The 15,384-nt window shown below is 36.7% G+C and overlaps 1 protein-coding gene across 2 annotated transcripts in view; it reads right to left on the bottom strand.

Moving 5' to 3' along the window:
* WDR7 (WD repeat domain 7) overlaps positions 1-15,384 on the bottom strand; it is a 331,772-nt gene that overhangs the window by 263,422 nt on the left and 52,966 nt on the right. The gene's annotated exons all lie outside the window — the stretch shown is intronic.

Here is a 15,384-nt window from a genome sequence, read left to right as displayed (position 1 = left end):
ATGAACAATCAAAGACAGTAAAGATTTTCAGTAACTACCAAGAACTGAATCCATAATGGAGAAAATTAAAAATTAGAGTCTTCATATGTCCGGATAAGCAACTTAAAACTTTGTAGTGAATTATTAGATTATGCTTACGGTTCACATCAAGGCGAAACCATATCAAAATAGCCATCTGAAATGCATGATTGTGGCTATTTATTGAGGAGGAGATCTAAGGCACTGTATACATAACACATATTATCCCTTCTATAGGCTTCCCTTGTGGCTCAGCTGGTAAAGAATCCGCCTGCAAGACCTGGGTTCGATCCCTGGGTTGGGAAGATCCCTAAAGAATCCGCCTGCAACGCGGGTGAGACCTGGGTTCGATCCCTGCGTTGGGAAGATCCCTAAAGAATCCGCCTGCAATGCGGGTGAGACCTGGGTTCGATCCCTGGGTTGGGAAGATCCCCTGGAGAAGGGAAAGGTTACCCACTCCAGTGTTCTGGCCTGGAGAATTCCACAGACTGTATAGTCCATGGGGTTGCAAAGAGTTGGACATGACTGAGTGACCTTCACTCTCAACTTTCAACTTTATCCCTTCTATAGGATGCAGAGGCGAACTTTCTTAAAGCTCACTCTGCTGGCCTTTGCCTGAGCAGACTTTTTGGCTAAAGAACAGTAACTCCCTCATCGGGAAATGTTGACATGTATCAGATGAAAAAAAGCAGGAGGCAGGAGCAGGGGGTGACCAGATGTGCATGGGAAACACAAGCTACAGTTGTTTTTATCCACAGAGCTTCTAAGAACCACTAACCTGTAACATGAGGGTAATTATATCTACAGAGGACAAATGCTCTCTCTCATCTCTACATTCATATGACCATCATAACCTTATAAGACACAGTTTCTAAGGAACACACTTTGGGGAAGGCTGCTGAAGCTGATCCCTGACGTTTTGGCTACTAAGAAACGCAGGACTGAGTTTTCTACCTCTAACAGGGGGGTGTGGGCACACATTTCTGAATGTGGACTCTCGGTGGTCTCATCCAGTGTTTCTCTCATTTTCTCTTCATTGTGATTTTGCTGTATTTTTATCTAACTGAATACCGTTTATTTCTTGTAAACAAACCCAAACTCAATTTTTGAATGAAGCAGAACATTAAAAAGAGAGAGAGTAAGATTTAACTCGCCACTCTGTTCTTTAACTCAGGTGTTTCAATCTCGGGTACAATGTTAGCTTTACTTGTGCTTTGTGTTTTATAATGACATAAAAACTATAATCAGCACAGTAGCTATTTACTGATTTTCAAAGTTAAGAAAACTAAGTTCAGAAAGTTCATGTTATAAACTGTTACTAAAACATCATATAGAATTTTCTTGTGCATCTTTTAAATTTATTTCATGCTTCCTCATAAGCATAAAACATGATTTATTTCTTTAAAAAAGACATTAAGGACTGAAGGGTAGCTGACTACGGCCTGTAAAACTTCACCTCGTAATTAAAGAATAAGTCAAACTACAGAGGCAAACTACAAGAATATCATTTAAATACAGGCAATGTTAGAATGTAACATGGCAGAAATATAACAACTTCATTTTCAATTACTTCACATGACATAAGGTATTTTTGACTTTCACCAGACATATTCTGATAACAGAAGATGATAGTTTAGGGGGAATTAAAAATAAGATGATAATTTAGTACAATGGAGTGTTTGCATTTCCACAAATAATCATTAATGCTGACTTTGCATTTATCAAATATATCCACCATTCAATTGACAAAAAGAAGACTGCCACATGAATGGTTAACTATTTTGTATTTTGGGCTTCCCAGGTGGCTTTAGTGGTAAAGAACCCACCTGCCAATGCAGGAGATGTAAGAGACTTGGGTTCCATCCCTGTGTTGGGAAGACCCCCTGGAGGAGGGCATGGCAACCCACCCCAGTGTTCTTGCCTGGAGAATCCCATGCACAGAGGAGCCTGGCGGGCTACAGTCCATGGGGTCGCAGAGAGTCTGATGCAACTAAAGTGACTTAGCATGCACACACACTTTCTATTTTGCAATGCGGACCTGCAAAAAAGTAGTCGCTTTATTTACTTTTCTTACTAGAGAAAACAAATCTAACAGTGATTGTTTTCTCTGTGTATGAGTCACTGCAAAGAAGTGTTTCTAAACGGTGTTCCTTTCCATCCACTCACACACTTTAATCAGGCACTGATGAGAGAGAGAGAACACGCCCTCAGTTGCTCATAGTCGTATCTGACTCTGTGTGTGTACGCGTGCGTGTTCAGTGGCTCAGCCGTATCCAAGTCTTTGCCCCATGGACTGCAGCCCACAGGCTCCTCTGTCCACGGGATTCTCCAGACAAGAATACTGGAGTGGGTGGCCATTGCTCTCTCCAGGGGATCTTCCCAATCCAGGGATCAAACCTGCGTCTCCTGCACTGGCAGACGGATTCTTTACCACCCCGCCACCTGGGAAGCCTCCTCAATCTTTAAAATGAGCTAATCCTTAATTAACGTCACACATCTAATTAGCCAACTTCCCAGTCCCCAAGTGGACAATCATCTCATTAACATTAACATACATTCCTATCATTCCTTTTCATAGATAAAATGAGGCATGGGGGGGCCGGGTTGAAGTCTGTCTGTCTGTTAAAAAGGTGAATTTTTTTATATTCTTTACTCTGGTGTTTTTCAAATTATGTTTTATTGGTGGCTCTCAACATCTGAAGTGATAACAAAACTGAGAAGCACTGACCCACTCATTCTCTCTCTGCCAAGCATCTTCAACTGCAGCTTATACTGCAGTGCAGTATCCCTGTTCTAATGGAGAACCTGACCTCCGGCACCAAATCCTCATGAGGAGTTTTTACCGTCAGAACTTTCACCTTTGCCATTTATATACAGGTGGATAATTATTTTTTTAATTAAAAAAATGCAATCTATCCTCATAAAAAGATTTCAAATCTCTACATCACATTATCACTGTTATTAGTAAAATACAAAGCAAAAATAAAATAATAGCAGAGGGTGTGCTTTAAAAAGTAGATTGTGGGGGTGTAATTTTCTGAAGGAAAGAAATAACTGAACTCCAAAAATTCTAGTTTTTCATTCCCACATGATATGTTTTTTTCTGACATGTGTATTTACATAAGTACATTTTAAAGAATAGTTCTGTTCTTCACTCACACAGTGCAATGATGATGAAAATGGGCAAATGACGTCCACAAAAATGCTTTTAGCCCAAAATAAAAATGGTATACCATCCATGCAAATGAAAATAAGCATCTGAAGAGTTAGGTCTGGTTTTACTGTAATGAGCAACAGCCTTGAAATAGCCAAAATAATCAAGACTGAAAACAGCAACAACAAAAATCAGTATTACTAGGCCCAAGGAAGCACAGTTATTAGAGATACTTAACTCACAAGCAAAGAGGTTCTTTGCTTTTAAAACATGGATTTAAATGAATTTAATTTTTCTTTTTTCAAGAAAATGCTAGTCCAATTTGTGTGAAGAAAACTTGCCTAGAGTAGAAATGACCCAGGTACAGTTAAAAATCTCATTAATTTTGATCCCAGTTATTAATTCTGAGTTGATGGTTACCTTCGCAGGCTGTGTAAAAACAAATGAATGGTCTAAACAAAGCAATTGTCTAGCCTATTTAAATGTAAAAGGAAAAAAAGGCCATTCTCAAGTACCACTTTGGTATTAATTTTAATTCAAACAATGAACAAAGTAATGATAAATAATTCTCAGCTACCTGTTAAATGAAAGCATTTAAAACATTTGCTAAAATACAATTAACTTGGTTTCTTATCTATTCTCAAAATTATTGAAGAAGCACTTCTTAAAGAATATTTCATAGTTCCTATCACTCTGATTTAGGCCTAGCTTCCTCACAAATAAGTTGAATTAGTACAGTTTTTATTATTAAATTATTAAATTCTAGAGATCTCAGTTACTGAACATTTACTTCACCTACAATGATTCATTCTATAATTTGATTAATTATATTCTACTTTACTTTTTTCCATTTCAACCTGGAAAAGTCACCTAAACTTGACTTAACCCCAAGGATATCTTAACAAGGAAAAGACATTTAAATTGTGCATGTAAAGTAATAATACAAAGAACTAAAAAATATGAACCTCTTTATCTTTAAATAATTTGAAAAACATTTATGTTCCAAATTTGTTTGATCAAACACCCACTCATTAGAACTTTGTAACGTATCCTCACTATATGTATATTTATAAATTGAATATGTACTTGTGCCAATACATCATGTATATTGTAAAACATGCTCAAGAATATATATTTTAAAAGGATGATTCAGTTTAAATAAACAAATTTAAGATGAAATATTTTCTTAAATGCCTTGCTAAGAACTTTATGTTAGCAGTAGCCAATACCTCAAAGCATAATATTTATCTTTAGGAAGGTTTCACTGTTAATGATAGTGAAGCTAAATACATATTTTATACGCTGAGTGGTTCAGTTGTGTCTGGCTCTTTGCGGTCCCATGGACTGCAGTCCACCAGGCTTCTCAGTGTCTGGACTTTTCCAGGCAAGAATACTAGAGGGCGTTGGCCACTTTCTACTCCAGGGTATCTTTTTGACCCAGGCATCGAACCCAGGTATCTTGCCTTGAGGTTGAAGGTCTGCCTTGGAAGGGAGATTCCTTACCACTAGCGCCACCTATAATCAGGAGTTTTGTGGCTGTTCTCTTGCCAGATTGATCAAGTGACCATAGTTTGAACCTGATAATGGGGCTAATAAAAGGGCATTTCGTTTTCACTAGGAATATCTCCCAGCATTATGTGCCCTGCTCATTTTGTGATGGCGGGGTTAAGACCTGCACAGTGCGATCTGCCAGCTCTCCTAGACACACTGTCGCCGGGAGCACAGCCGAGGAGGGCACGGAGGCCCCCTCCTGGAGGCAGCAGGCCCACACAGAGCCCAGGAGAAACGCGCCCGTCCAATGCATGAACCAAGGGAGGCATCAGTGTCCTTCCCTCCAGCAAATGTTCATAAGCTCAACTTGTTAAGGTAAAAAAAAAAAAGAAGAGGTTTAATATTTCATTCCCTTGCCCCAATCAACTATCTCACAGATTCCACTTTAGCACCTGCCTCTACCAACTGACTAAAAGAGTGTGACACGTACCATTTAAAAAATCTTTTTTTTGTTGTTATGGAACAGAACTTGTACAGCATGGACTGAGCATCTGATCAATTTGGTCAGTGCGTTACAGGTAAAAATTATTCAAGATCATATTCCAACCACTGTATTAGTCCTTTCCGAGAAGGAAAAGGCACCGACAATATTAAAAGTTAATTAAAAGCAGGGGCTAACAAAAAGCAACAGGTAAAAACTCTTACTTTGATTTAATGAAAAAAATTAAGACAATTGAAGCAAGGCAAAGGAGGAAGATACTGAACTGAAACAAATATATTCCAAGGCCAATTATTATTTTTCAAATAATTCTGATCCTCAACCAATAAGCACTACCTGAATTTGCCAGTAAATAACCCTCACAGTACATTAGTGCTGAGCAGCAGAATGCCACAAGCCATCACAGGATCTGAGAGTCAGAAAGTACCACCTAGGTCATCCAGCCTGACCTCACGCATTTTACAAGACTTCACTTTAAACCATTCCCAGAAACCTCTTATGTAACCCGTTCCTAAGCATCTGCCATGAATTACAGAAACTAGAGGCAGCTAGTTTATTCCACCCACCAGCTCTCTGGGGAGATGATTCTGCTTTCCAGCAGTTCCCAACGTAAATTATATATATATAAATTTCTTTCTGTTTTTGTTAATTTGTTTTCTAAACTAAGCTGTTCTTCTCTTCTTATCATTCCAAGAGCAATCTCTTAGCTGCCCAAAACAAATTTTGTCTAAATATTCTCTAAATATATGAACACTAAGTATTGTCTCTCCTTTTAAATACGCCCATCATTTGACAAGCTATAAATGACCAGCTTCTTTCACTCATAAATCAATCCCACTATTCTCTTAATCATTATTTCTTGACTTCCCAGAACTCTTTCTCTGGAACATAAATGCAAAGTTAACATGCATCACATCACTTTTAAATATTCTACCTGAAGGGGAAAAAAAGCCTACCAATGTTAATTGCATTTCCACACTTTCACAAAACTAGATAAATTTTTTTTTTCAGAAATCCATAGCTCATCCTTCTTAAAACATGGGTGGGAGGGGGTAGAAAGCTGTTTCTTTCATAGGTATTTTAGAAAATAAGACCATGTGGTCCAACTAAAGCACTGATCAATAATCTAATAGGATACTTATGTTCTACATGAAAATAAGACTTTTAGAGACGAGTTCATTCATTGCATACAAAAAATAACAATGAAGAAATAGAGGACTAGTCAGACTCCATCTTTCTTCGACTACTTCCTGATTAATAAAACAGCAAATAAATATGAAGAATTTAATGGATGATTACAAAGATATTCCCTATCAGAGAAAAATATATTTAATAAATGACATTGAGATAATCTGTTACTTTAGGAAAGAACAGATGATTTTTACCCTTTCCTCACCCTACAGACATAAATAAACTTCAGAGAGATTAAAGTACTTGATGTTTGTTTTAATCCAGCCATGGCTTTTTAATCAAACGTCATCAAATTTCTAAATGGGGTAAGGTTCTAGAATTTAAAAATATGAAAGAAGCTAAATAGAAATAAGGATAAAATAGGTTACATAGGAATGGAAAGTATCCCCACATTAAAAAAAAATCAGAAGTAAATAATAAGCCAGAAGAAAATTTCAACAATAACAGAAAACACATAAGCTTGACATTTCAGTTAAGTGCTCACAGAAGCACTAATATCCCCAAGAGAAACAAATGAGCAAAAGACAAACTATGTCTCAAAAAGAAACAAAATTCACTAAAACCCTTATAGAAAAGTTGCATTATCTCTAGTAATCAAAGAAATGAAAATTTCAACAATAAAATACTCTTTACACCTATCAATTTAGCCAAAGACTGTAGAAATTACAATACTAAACAACCAAGATTTACTGGGGTCTTACTTTGTGCTAGGTATCACTCTAAATGCTCGGTAGTAACTCATCATGGTCTCACGACAACCCTTTGAAGTAGATACTGTTATTATTTCCATCTTACAGATATAGAAACTGAGGCATGGAAGTAAATAAAAACATCTTGTGTTGGCAAGGAACAATGAAATGGGCACTGAGGGTAGAAAACAATTTGGTAATCAATCTCAGTATTCTTAAAAAACGTTAGTACTCTATTACACAAAAATTCTGAGGTTCTAATCCAAAAAAAATTCATGGAATTAATCCAAGGAAATAATCATAAATGAGAACAAGTTTTACAAAGATATTTGATATTATTTACAATAGTTCAATGTGGGTACAACCTACATATCCAAAGCAGGAGAACTGCTAAATAAACACTGTATGTTCATATAATGTGATAAGCATTAAAAATTACTCTCATGAATTATTATTAAAAATTACTCTCATGAACGAGTGTAACTTGAGAAAGTATTTGTTAAAATATTAAATGAGATGCAACATGCATAGAAAACTATATCTACAATATCATCACAAGCACACAGTAAATGGATTTTAAATGGTCAGAAGGACTTCCCTGGCTGACTAGCGCTTAGGACCTCATGCTTCCACTGCAGCAGGAGGGGACTGGGTCCCTGGGTCAGGGAACTAAGATCCCGCATGCCCCAGAGAGTGGCCACAAACAAGAATAAAAGGCTAGAGGAAAAGAGAGCAAAATGCTAACTGGGGCTGGTTCTGTTTCACGTAGAAGGATGACAGGACACCTTTACCTTCTTAGCTACCTGTCTGCAAAACTTTTAACTGTGTATATGTGAAATTCATAAAACTGCAGTTAAAGTTACATCATATTCTTAAAAACAAGTAATGTGTGACAAGGAAAAGAAGGTAAAAGGGGCCTAAAAGTAAAAGGGGCCTAAAAGTAAAAGGGGGCTAAAACTCCAAACCTAAGTAATCAAAGACGAAAAACTGAAACATAAATTACCAAAGAACTGAGCCATGCACAGTTCTCTGAAGAAAAATTTGAAATATGGGAATTGAAAAGAATGGCTGTTTTGGTTTACAAAATGAAAGATACTCAATAAATTAGTCATTTAAAATTAAGCATGAATCAAAACCATCTTTACTTATGTAAATCAGTAATTAAAAATATAGTCAAACTTGGAGAAATGCAACTATTTTTCAATACACAATTACACCTAATAGGAGGTGGAATGTATGAATATCAAGTTCAGGCCCTCAGGTTGGAATGAAAGAAGGTGAAAGTTGCTCAGTTGTTTCCGACTCTTTGTGACCCCATGGGACTATACAGTCTGTGGAATTCTCCAGGCCAGAACACTGGAGTGGGTAGCCTATCCCTTCTCCAGGGGATCTTTCCGCCCAGGAATCAAACCAGGGTCTCCTGCATTGCAGGCGGATTCTTTACCAGCTGGGACACAAGGGAATCCCAGGTCGGACTTCTTAGGATCAGATTCCAGGTCTGCCGCTTGCTGTGTGACGTGAGCAAGTTATTGAACCTCTCTGAGCCCCACCTCTCTGTACAATGTGGTTAACGGCAAAAACCACACCTCACAGAATCACTGTGAGTTAAATGAAATATACACAAAGAAATCAGCATAGAGACTAACAGATCATGCATACAAAAGATGATAGTAGTTAATATTATCTTTACCATTATTAGTGTTATATCAGTATATATGACAAATTCTGCTTTTTAAAATGTAGTTGTATCAAAAAAAAAAAAATGTAGTTGTATCTATTTTCTGAGGCCATTACCAATGTTTAGGTATTCAACAGGAAATGTGGAGACAGCTGTAAGTTTTCTATTACGAGTTTCCCCTTTTCTTTATTTTCTTCTCATATTAAAAGCTGTTTTAATTTAGTCTGAATAGGTCCGTTTACATGATCATTACCATCACTCACATATTATATTAATGAAGTTTTCAGCACTTTTAACACTTTGAGTCAATAAAAGTTTTCCATCCAACAGCTCAATGACCACCTTCCACTGTTGCTGTATATTTCCTCATCACACATTTTTCCCAATGAATTTACTTGGTAATTTTTTACTTCATCCCTTTAAAACATAAAAATACTTTATTTAACTTCAATTCTATATTTATGGGTTTCAGAGGCTGAGACAGTCAAATTTGCAGACTCTGAAGACAGTCAAAGGTTTTTAAGGAACTCAAAAGTGCTGCCCTTTCCCCTGCCCTACAGCAGTAAGCTGTCCCCAGCTGAGCCCACCCAGGCCCAAACCTGGAGGACAGAGGCAGGCACTAACCTCCTCCATCACGAAGGGCCTCACTTCTCAAACCGCGCTGAGTTACAAGGCCTGGGGCTGCTCGTCCTTCTCTTTCCGGGTCCTACCTTGACCTTGAAGGGCCCCATCCATCTCACCGAGTAACTCTCAATCTGCCGGCTTGGCCTCAACCTATTTATTCCTGGAGGTAAATTATTAGAACACGGATGCTAAAAATACCTCTTGTTTTACAAAGGATCCTGGCTTGCGTTTTAAGTCTGTGTCAAAGAACACAGAGAAACCTAACCTCCGCTATTATACACCTGGCTCTTGAGAGTACCTGGAAAGGTACGCTCACTCACTCAGTCATGTCGACTCTTTGTGACCCCATGGACTGTAACCCTCCTGGCTTCTCTGCTCATGGAACTTTCCAGGAAAGAATACTGAAGTGAGTTGCCATTTCATTCGCCAGGGGATCTTCCAGACTCAGGGGTTGAACCCATGTCTCTCACATCTCCTGCACTGGTAGATGAATTCTTTACACTCCACCGCCTGGGAAGCCTACTTAACTGAAAAGTTACCTTAAAAAGTAACTCATTTTTTTCTAACAATTCCTGCCATCTTCACATAAATTTTAACTCATTTCAAACTGCTTTACGATTAAGCCATTCCAGAAAACTCGTCTTTGCTCTGCGACATGCTAATTCTCTTCAACCCAAAACAGAGTCACTTTAATCAACCACTTCATCACAACGTTTGGTGGCGAGCCACTTCTGACTATTAATAAAAACAAATGTCACGCCCAATGTAACCTTCTTTGCTACTAAGAATATGACTAAAGATCTACAGAAACCTCTCCAAACAGAAGAATATCTAAGTTGCTAGATTAGGGGGTGGGGGAGTATAAATGGGGTTAACATACGCACACTATTATACACAAAAACAACAATGACCTACTGTATAGCACAGGGAACTATAAATTTCTTGTAATAACCTATAATGGAAAAGAATCTGAAAAATAATATAATATATATAAAACTGAATTACTTTGTTATATACCTGAAACTAACACAATGCTGAATATCCACTATACCTCAGTAAACCAACCTCATGAGACAATAATAATAATTGATTAATTAATTTATATCACCTTTGACGCAACAGTAGCATAGTTGGAATAGGAATATAATCAGTCTCACTACTGTTGAAGGAATCCCTCACTGACAGTCTCTTCATATATCACTGAATCTCCCAGCTTCCTACAAGAGACAGGGTGTACTATGCTACTTGAATACATGTATACTATCCATAACAGGAAAAATTTATCTTTTATCTTGAACAAAATAGTATGATAGTAGTGAAAATTTGAAAAACATGTGGGAATCAGAATGGATAACCAACACAGTACAGTATTGGTATATTAAAGTGTTTGTGCTTTCAAAATGAAAATGAGCACTCTCCACTTATCCATACTCTACAAACAGCTACTTATAAGCCCAGAAAATTAACAAGGTTTAAAAGATTATAAACAGAATGGAGAATTATGAGGGTAAATAGGGATACAAACTTATTCCTAAGCTTTTGAAGGACAATTTGGCAATAACTATTCAAAAGACTTTAAAAATTAATATGTCCTTTTAGAAAGCAATTCCACATTTAAGAATTTATCCTCAGAAGTCATTTAAGATGTGCAAAAATATTTAGTTACCCTAATTTTCAGCCCCTGTTGATAACAGAAAAAAATGTTGGAAAACATCATTCTGAAATTTCTGATGAAATTACACAAATTATAGACTATAATTGAAAATGATTTTGGAATACACTTAGTGACACAAAAGTGGCCAGACCATCTTTAGTAAATATATTATCTATAATGATAAGTTATATAATTTAAAAAAATAAAAATTATTTCAAAAAGATGATGCTGAATACATAAAAATATATGAAAACAGTCTCAAAATCTAAGAGAATGAAGTGTTATGGGAAAAAAGAATACTACAACATACTATGCACATTGTGACGTATTTTAGAAAAAGGTTAGTTCTGCTGCCTGCTTTTGATTCCTTTGCATCACCAAAGTTTACTCTGCTTGACTTCAGGGACCATGCTAAAATTATAGACACTGTTTTTAAATGTAACATCCAAGTTAAATTAATAACAAGAATCCAAATTCAAAAAGGTAAAGATAAGGGCTAACAGGCAGAAGCTTTAGGAGCATGTTCAGAAAGAAAGGGCAATATCCTAATTTGTCAACTGTTCTTGCCAGCAGTGAACATAACAGGCAGTGAACATCACACACTAGCAAACATATTGTCACATATACCGTACATAACTATCATTTATCTGTTGCCAACAGCTAGGGATTTAATAGTGTACAAACAGGTTAAATGCCTGACCTTTGCATTTTCACAAACCCATGCTGCCCCCTTCTGGATAGTTTTGGAGGTATGTGACAATACAAGTTTAATAAGATTTAATGAAAAGTAATCAGCTTTTTAAGGTGCTTCCCTGATAGCTCAGCTGGTAAAGAATCCGCCTGAAATACAGGGGACCCCAGTTCGATTCCGGGGTCAGGAAGATCCGCTGGAGAAGGGACAGGCTACCCACTCCAGTATTCTTGGGCTTCCCTTGTAGCCCGAGGGAAGTTAAAAAAAACCACTTTTAACTAATCTTTAGAAAAAGCTTAGTTCTGCTAACCTTCTGAACTAATTTTAGAAAAAGGTTAGTGATAATCATCAGTTAAAAAATCATTTTTAGCTAATCTTTTACAGACCTGAGCCTATATGTTCACACTAGGAAACATATATATCTGCTTCAAAATGTATTTTGAAACATTTTCCAAAAATTACATTCTGAATAGTTCTAGCATTAGCAAAAAGCTCTGATAGTCCAACCACCCATGCCAATGAGAAAAGGAATAATATATATTTACTAAAAGTAAATAAAACACGACACTTTAAAAAGTCAGTGTCTGTTCCGTTCAATCCTTCTTCCCCCGACTACCAAGAGCAACCAGAGTCTGAATGTGGCGGTATCCTCCCGCTCAGTTTTTACGAGTTACCAACAGAGGCCTTGAGACGCGGCCCCCCGCGGCCGCCCGGCCCCAGCGCCGCGTACACTCGGGTCTGCGCCCGCCCGAGCTCAGACTGCGGAAACCCACTCCAGCCGCTTCCGACGGCTATGCAAATCAGGAAAGCGCGCTCCCTAGCCACTCTGTGTTGCTTAAATGTCTCAGTTATTAGAAGAATATTACACTGAAATGCTGTACTTATAAAGTACAAAACACAGTGTAAGGTGCAGCGCACAAACCGGTGGTCCCGGGGGTGGGGGAGGGCGGCGGGGAAGGCACACCCCCGGGTGCGCGGCGGGCGTGAGGACGCATGCACGGCGCACCGGGAACACAGCCACCGCGGAGCAGAGACTGCAAGTGCGCGGAACCTTTACAGCTGCATGAACACAGCTAGAAGCTCGGGACAGGAAGGCTCTCTAGAGTCATCAAATACTGCGTTCAGGAGGAAGGGAATGACACAGCTGGAGAGCAGAAGGATATCTGTTAATATCCTTTACTGTTTTCTGCATTTAATATTCCTATTTATAAAATATTTTAAGACACTACAGTAAATAATATCCAAAGTGCAGTTGAAAACTGAAAACAGTGAGGCACCTAAAATGTTAACAACCCTGCTTTTTAAAAGATTTTTCTAAAAAGCCTCCTATACAAGTATTTGAAGTGGCAGTAATATTTAACAATAATATGAAGGTTCCACTTTAAATCTGAATCCTATTAAAACAGTCTATAAAATCTTATATATCTGAATAGCAATAGATAAGGTCAAAAATCACTTGCTTAAAAACAAAAAACACAACTTGAAATGACAAATAAAAATGGTACAGAACTTCATTTTATATTATGTAATTCAAACAGTATTTCAGTAGATAGTTTTACTTCTATTTCTTCTCATATACATGTATACTTCATATATATGTAGTACACCCACCTCTCATACATATACATGTACATATTTCTTTCATATTATGAATAGTATATTTTGCTTTCTTAAGAAACCAAACCACACACACACAAAAATTTTTAAATCACCTCAAATTGAATTTCTTCCTCTACAGTCCATAATCTTAAGGAGAAAGAAACAGAAATGGCAAATAACCTAATACTAGCGATCTCAAAACTTGAATCTCCAGTACCCTTCATGAAGTCAATACACAGTCAAATCTCATAGAATTTTGAGAGTTTAACAAAGCCCCTGCTTTCTCTGAGCACCTATGAGACATCCCTGCCCTCACCTGCCAGAGCATTTCATTAGGATCTCTCCTTTATCATGTATAGTCGACACTATAACAGACTTCCTTAAATATTCGCCTGATCCTCCTCCTAAAATATGTTTATATTTCTTGGAACACTAAAACACATTACCTGGCAGACAGTAATTCTGCCCAAAAACATTCTGAATTTTCCCCAATAATCCTTTGGCACTCCAATCTTGAATTACGTCAATATTTCGTATCTCAAAGCATATCTTCAGGAAACTTATAGATTTTCTTTATTGTTCTTTAATTTTTTAAAATAATCTGTATCACATAAAAGTTAAATCTCAGCTAACCAGTTTATTCAGTGAATCAAGTTCAATTTAAAAGTACTTTGCCTAAAAGGACTTTTACTGTTTTGGAAAAAAAAAAAAAAATAGATAAAATTCCTCTAAAAAATGAAAAACCAAAACCTTTAATGTACAATAAACACAAAATCTATTCAAAGTAGGTACTCTACATAATACTGTAAGCAGTGTTTACTGTCTAGGAAAATGTTCAAAATTTTAAATAATTAAAACTCCTATAAATAGTTCATTAAAAATAAACATACAGGGTTACTGAGTCTGGCACTAAATCAATGCTAATGTATAGCAAGAATTTGGAAAGATTTCGGGGGAAAAGATGCTAAAACAGTACAAAAATGAAGGACTGGGGAGAGAAAGGATGACAGAAACACCTAGACAGTAGACCAATAAGATGTGAACGTATGTGGAGCTGTGGAAGGGCACACAGTCTGTCCTCAGAGCTCATCTCCTGCCACAGCATCTTTTCTACTTGGCAGGCAGGATTTCATTTTTTGTTCACTCTCTACAGAGACGAGGAAACAATGATTTTGCTCAGTACTTTATCTTAACAACTTCCTATATTTTAGTAAACAAGAAATGACTAAATTAAGAATGAAAAACTCATCATAATTGTACATTCTTAATTATAATTTAAGTCATTTTTAAAATACAACCAACATTTCTGTTTTAGAACATCTTTTCCTGAAAAAAAAACGTACAAGAAATCAAAATTCAACTTCTTTCTCAATCTACCTAAGATAAAACCAAAACTCTTACTATAATCCAAAAAGCAGATGGCAAACTTTTTAGTATTGCAGTAGTTACAATCTTCCAAGTACCAGATCACTCTAAAGTAAAAATATTTTTTGCTAAAAGAGAATGACATTGGATCAATTTATGAGAAGGACAATTTAAGCATTTGACACATTTGATGTCACTAACTCTATAATCTCAGCAGAAGAGTCATTTGCTAAATATTTAGTACATATCAAATCCTTAAGCTTTTTATTAACCAAGTTAGGGCTCTCTGATTTCCAAACAAATTAGCTGCTGGGCCTAAAACCAACAGCTAAATGAAAAGGTTATTAACTAGTCAGTCATTATTTACATCTTATACTATCACAAAGACCAAAGCAAATGTGTCTTAATCAGAACTTTTCAAAGTTAATTAAAACAAGAAAATTCTACTGTTAAACCTATAAGTAAATTATTTTCCAAGAACCAGACTTTCTTGTTGGTACCTCTCTGCCTCACAAATCCCAGGCAACCAGTACCTCTGGCTGGTGCCTCATCTAGTGAGAAGACCACTTTCTGTTTAATTGCATGTATGTCCATATCTTAGCTTTTATCTACTATGAAGTATTTCTAAATTCAATTGATCAAAAACATGTTATTACTATATTAAATATGCACTTGAAATTTTTAAAAAAGAAACCAGAAAATGTGCTAATACACATAGGCTACAAATATGC

Source organism: Muntiacus reevesi, chromosome 4 (assembly GCF_963930625.1).
Source record: "Muntiacus reevesi chromosome 4, mMunRee1.1, whole genome shotgun sequence".
Classification (NCBI taxonomy): domain Eukaryota; kingdom Metazoa; phylum Chordata; class Mammalia; order Artiodactyla; family Cervidae; genus Muntiacus; species Muntiacus reevesi.
The sequence above is the reverse complement of the archived record's forward strand: the minus strand, read 5'-3'. Positions and strand labels throughout refer to the sequence as shown.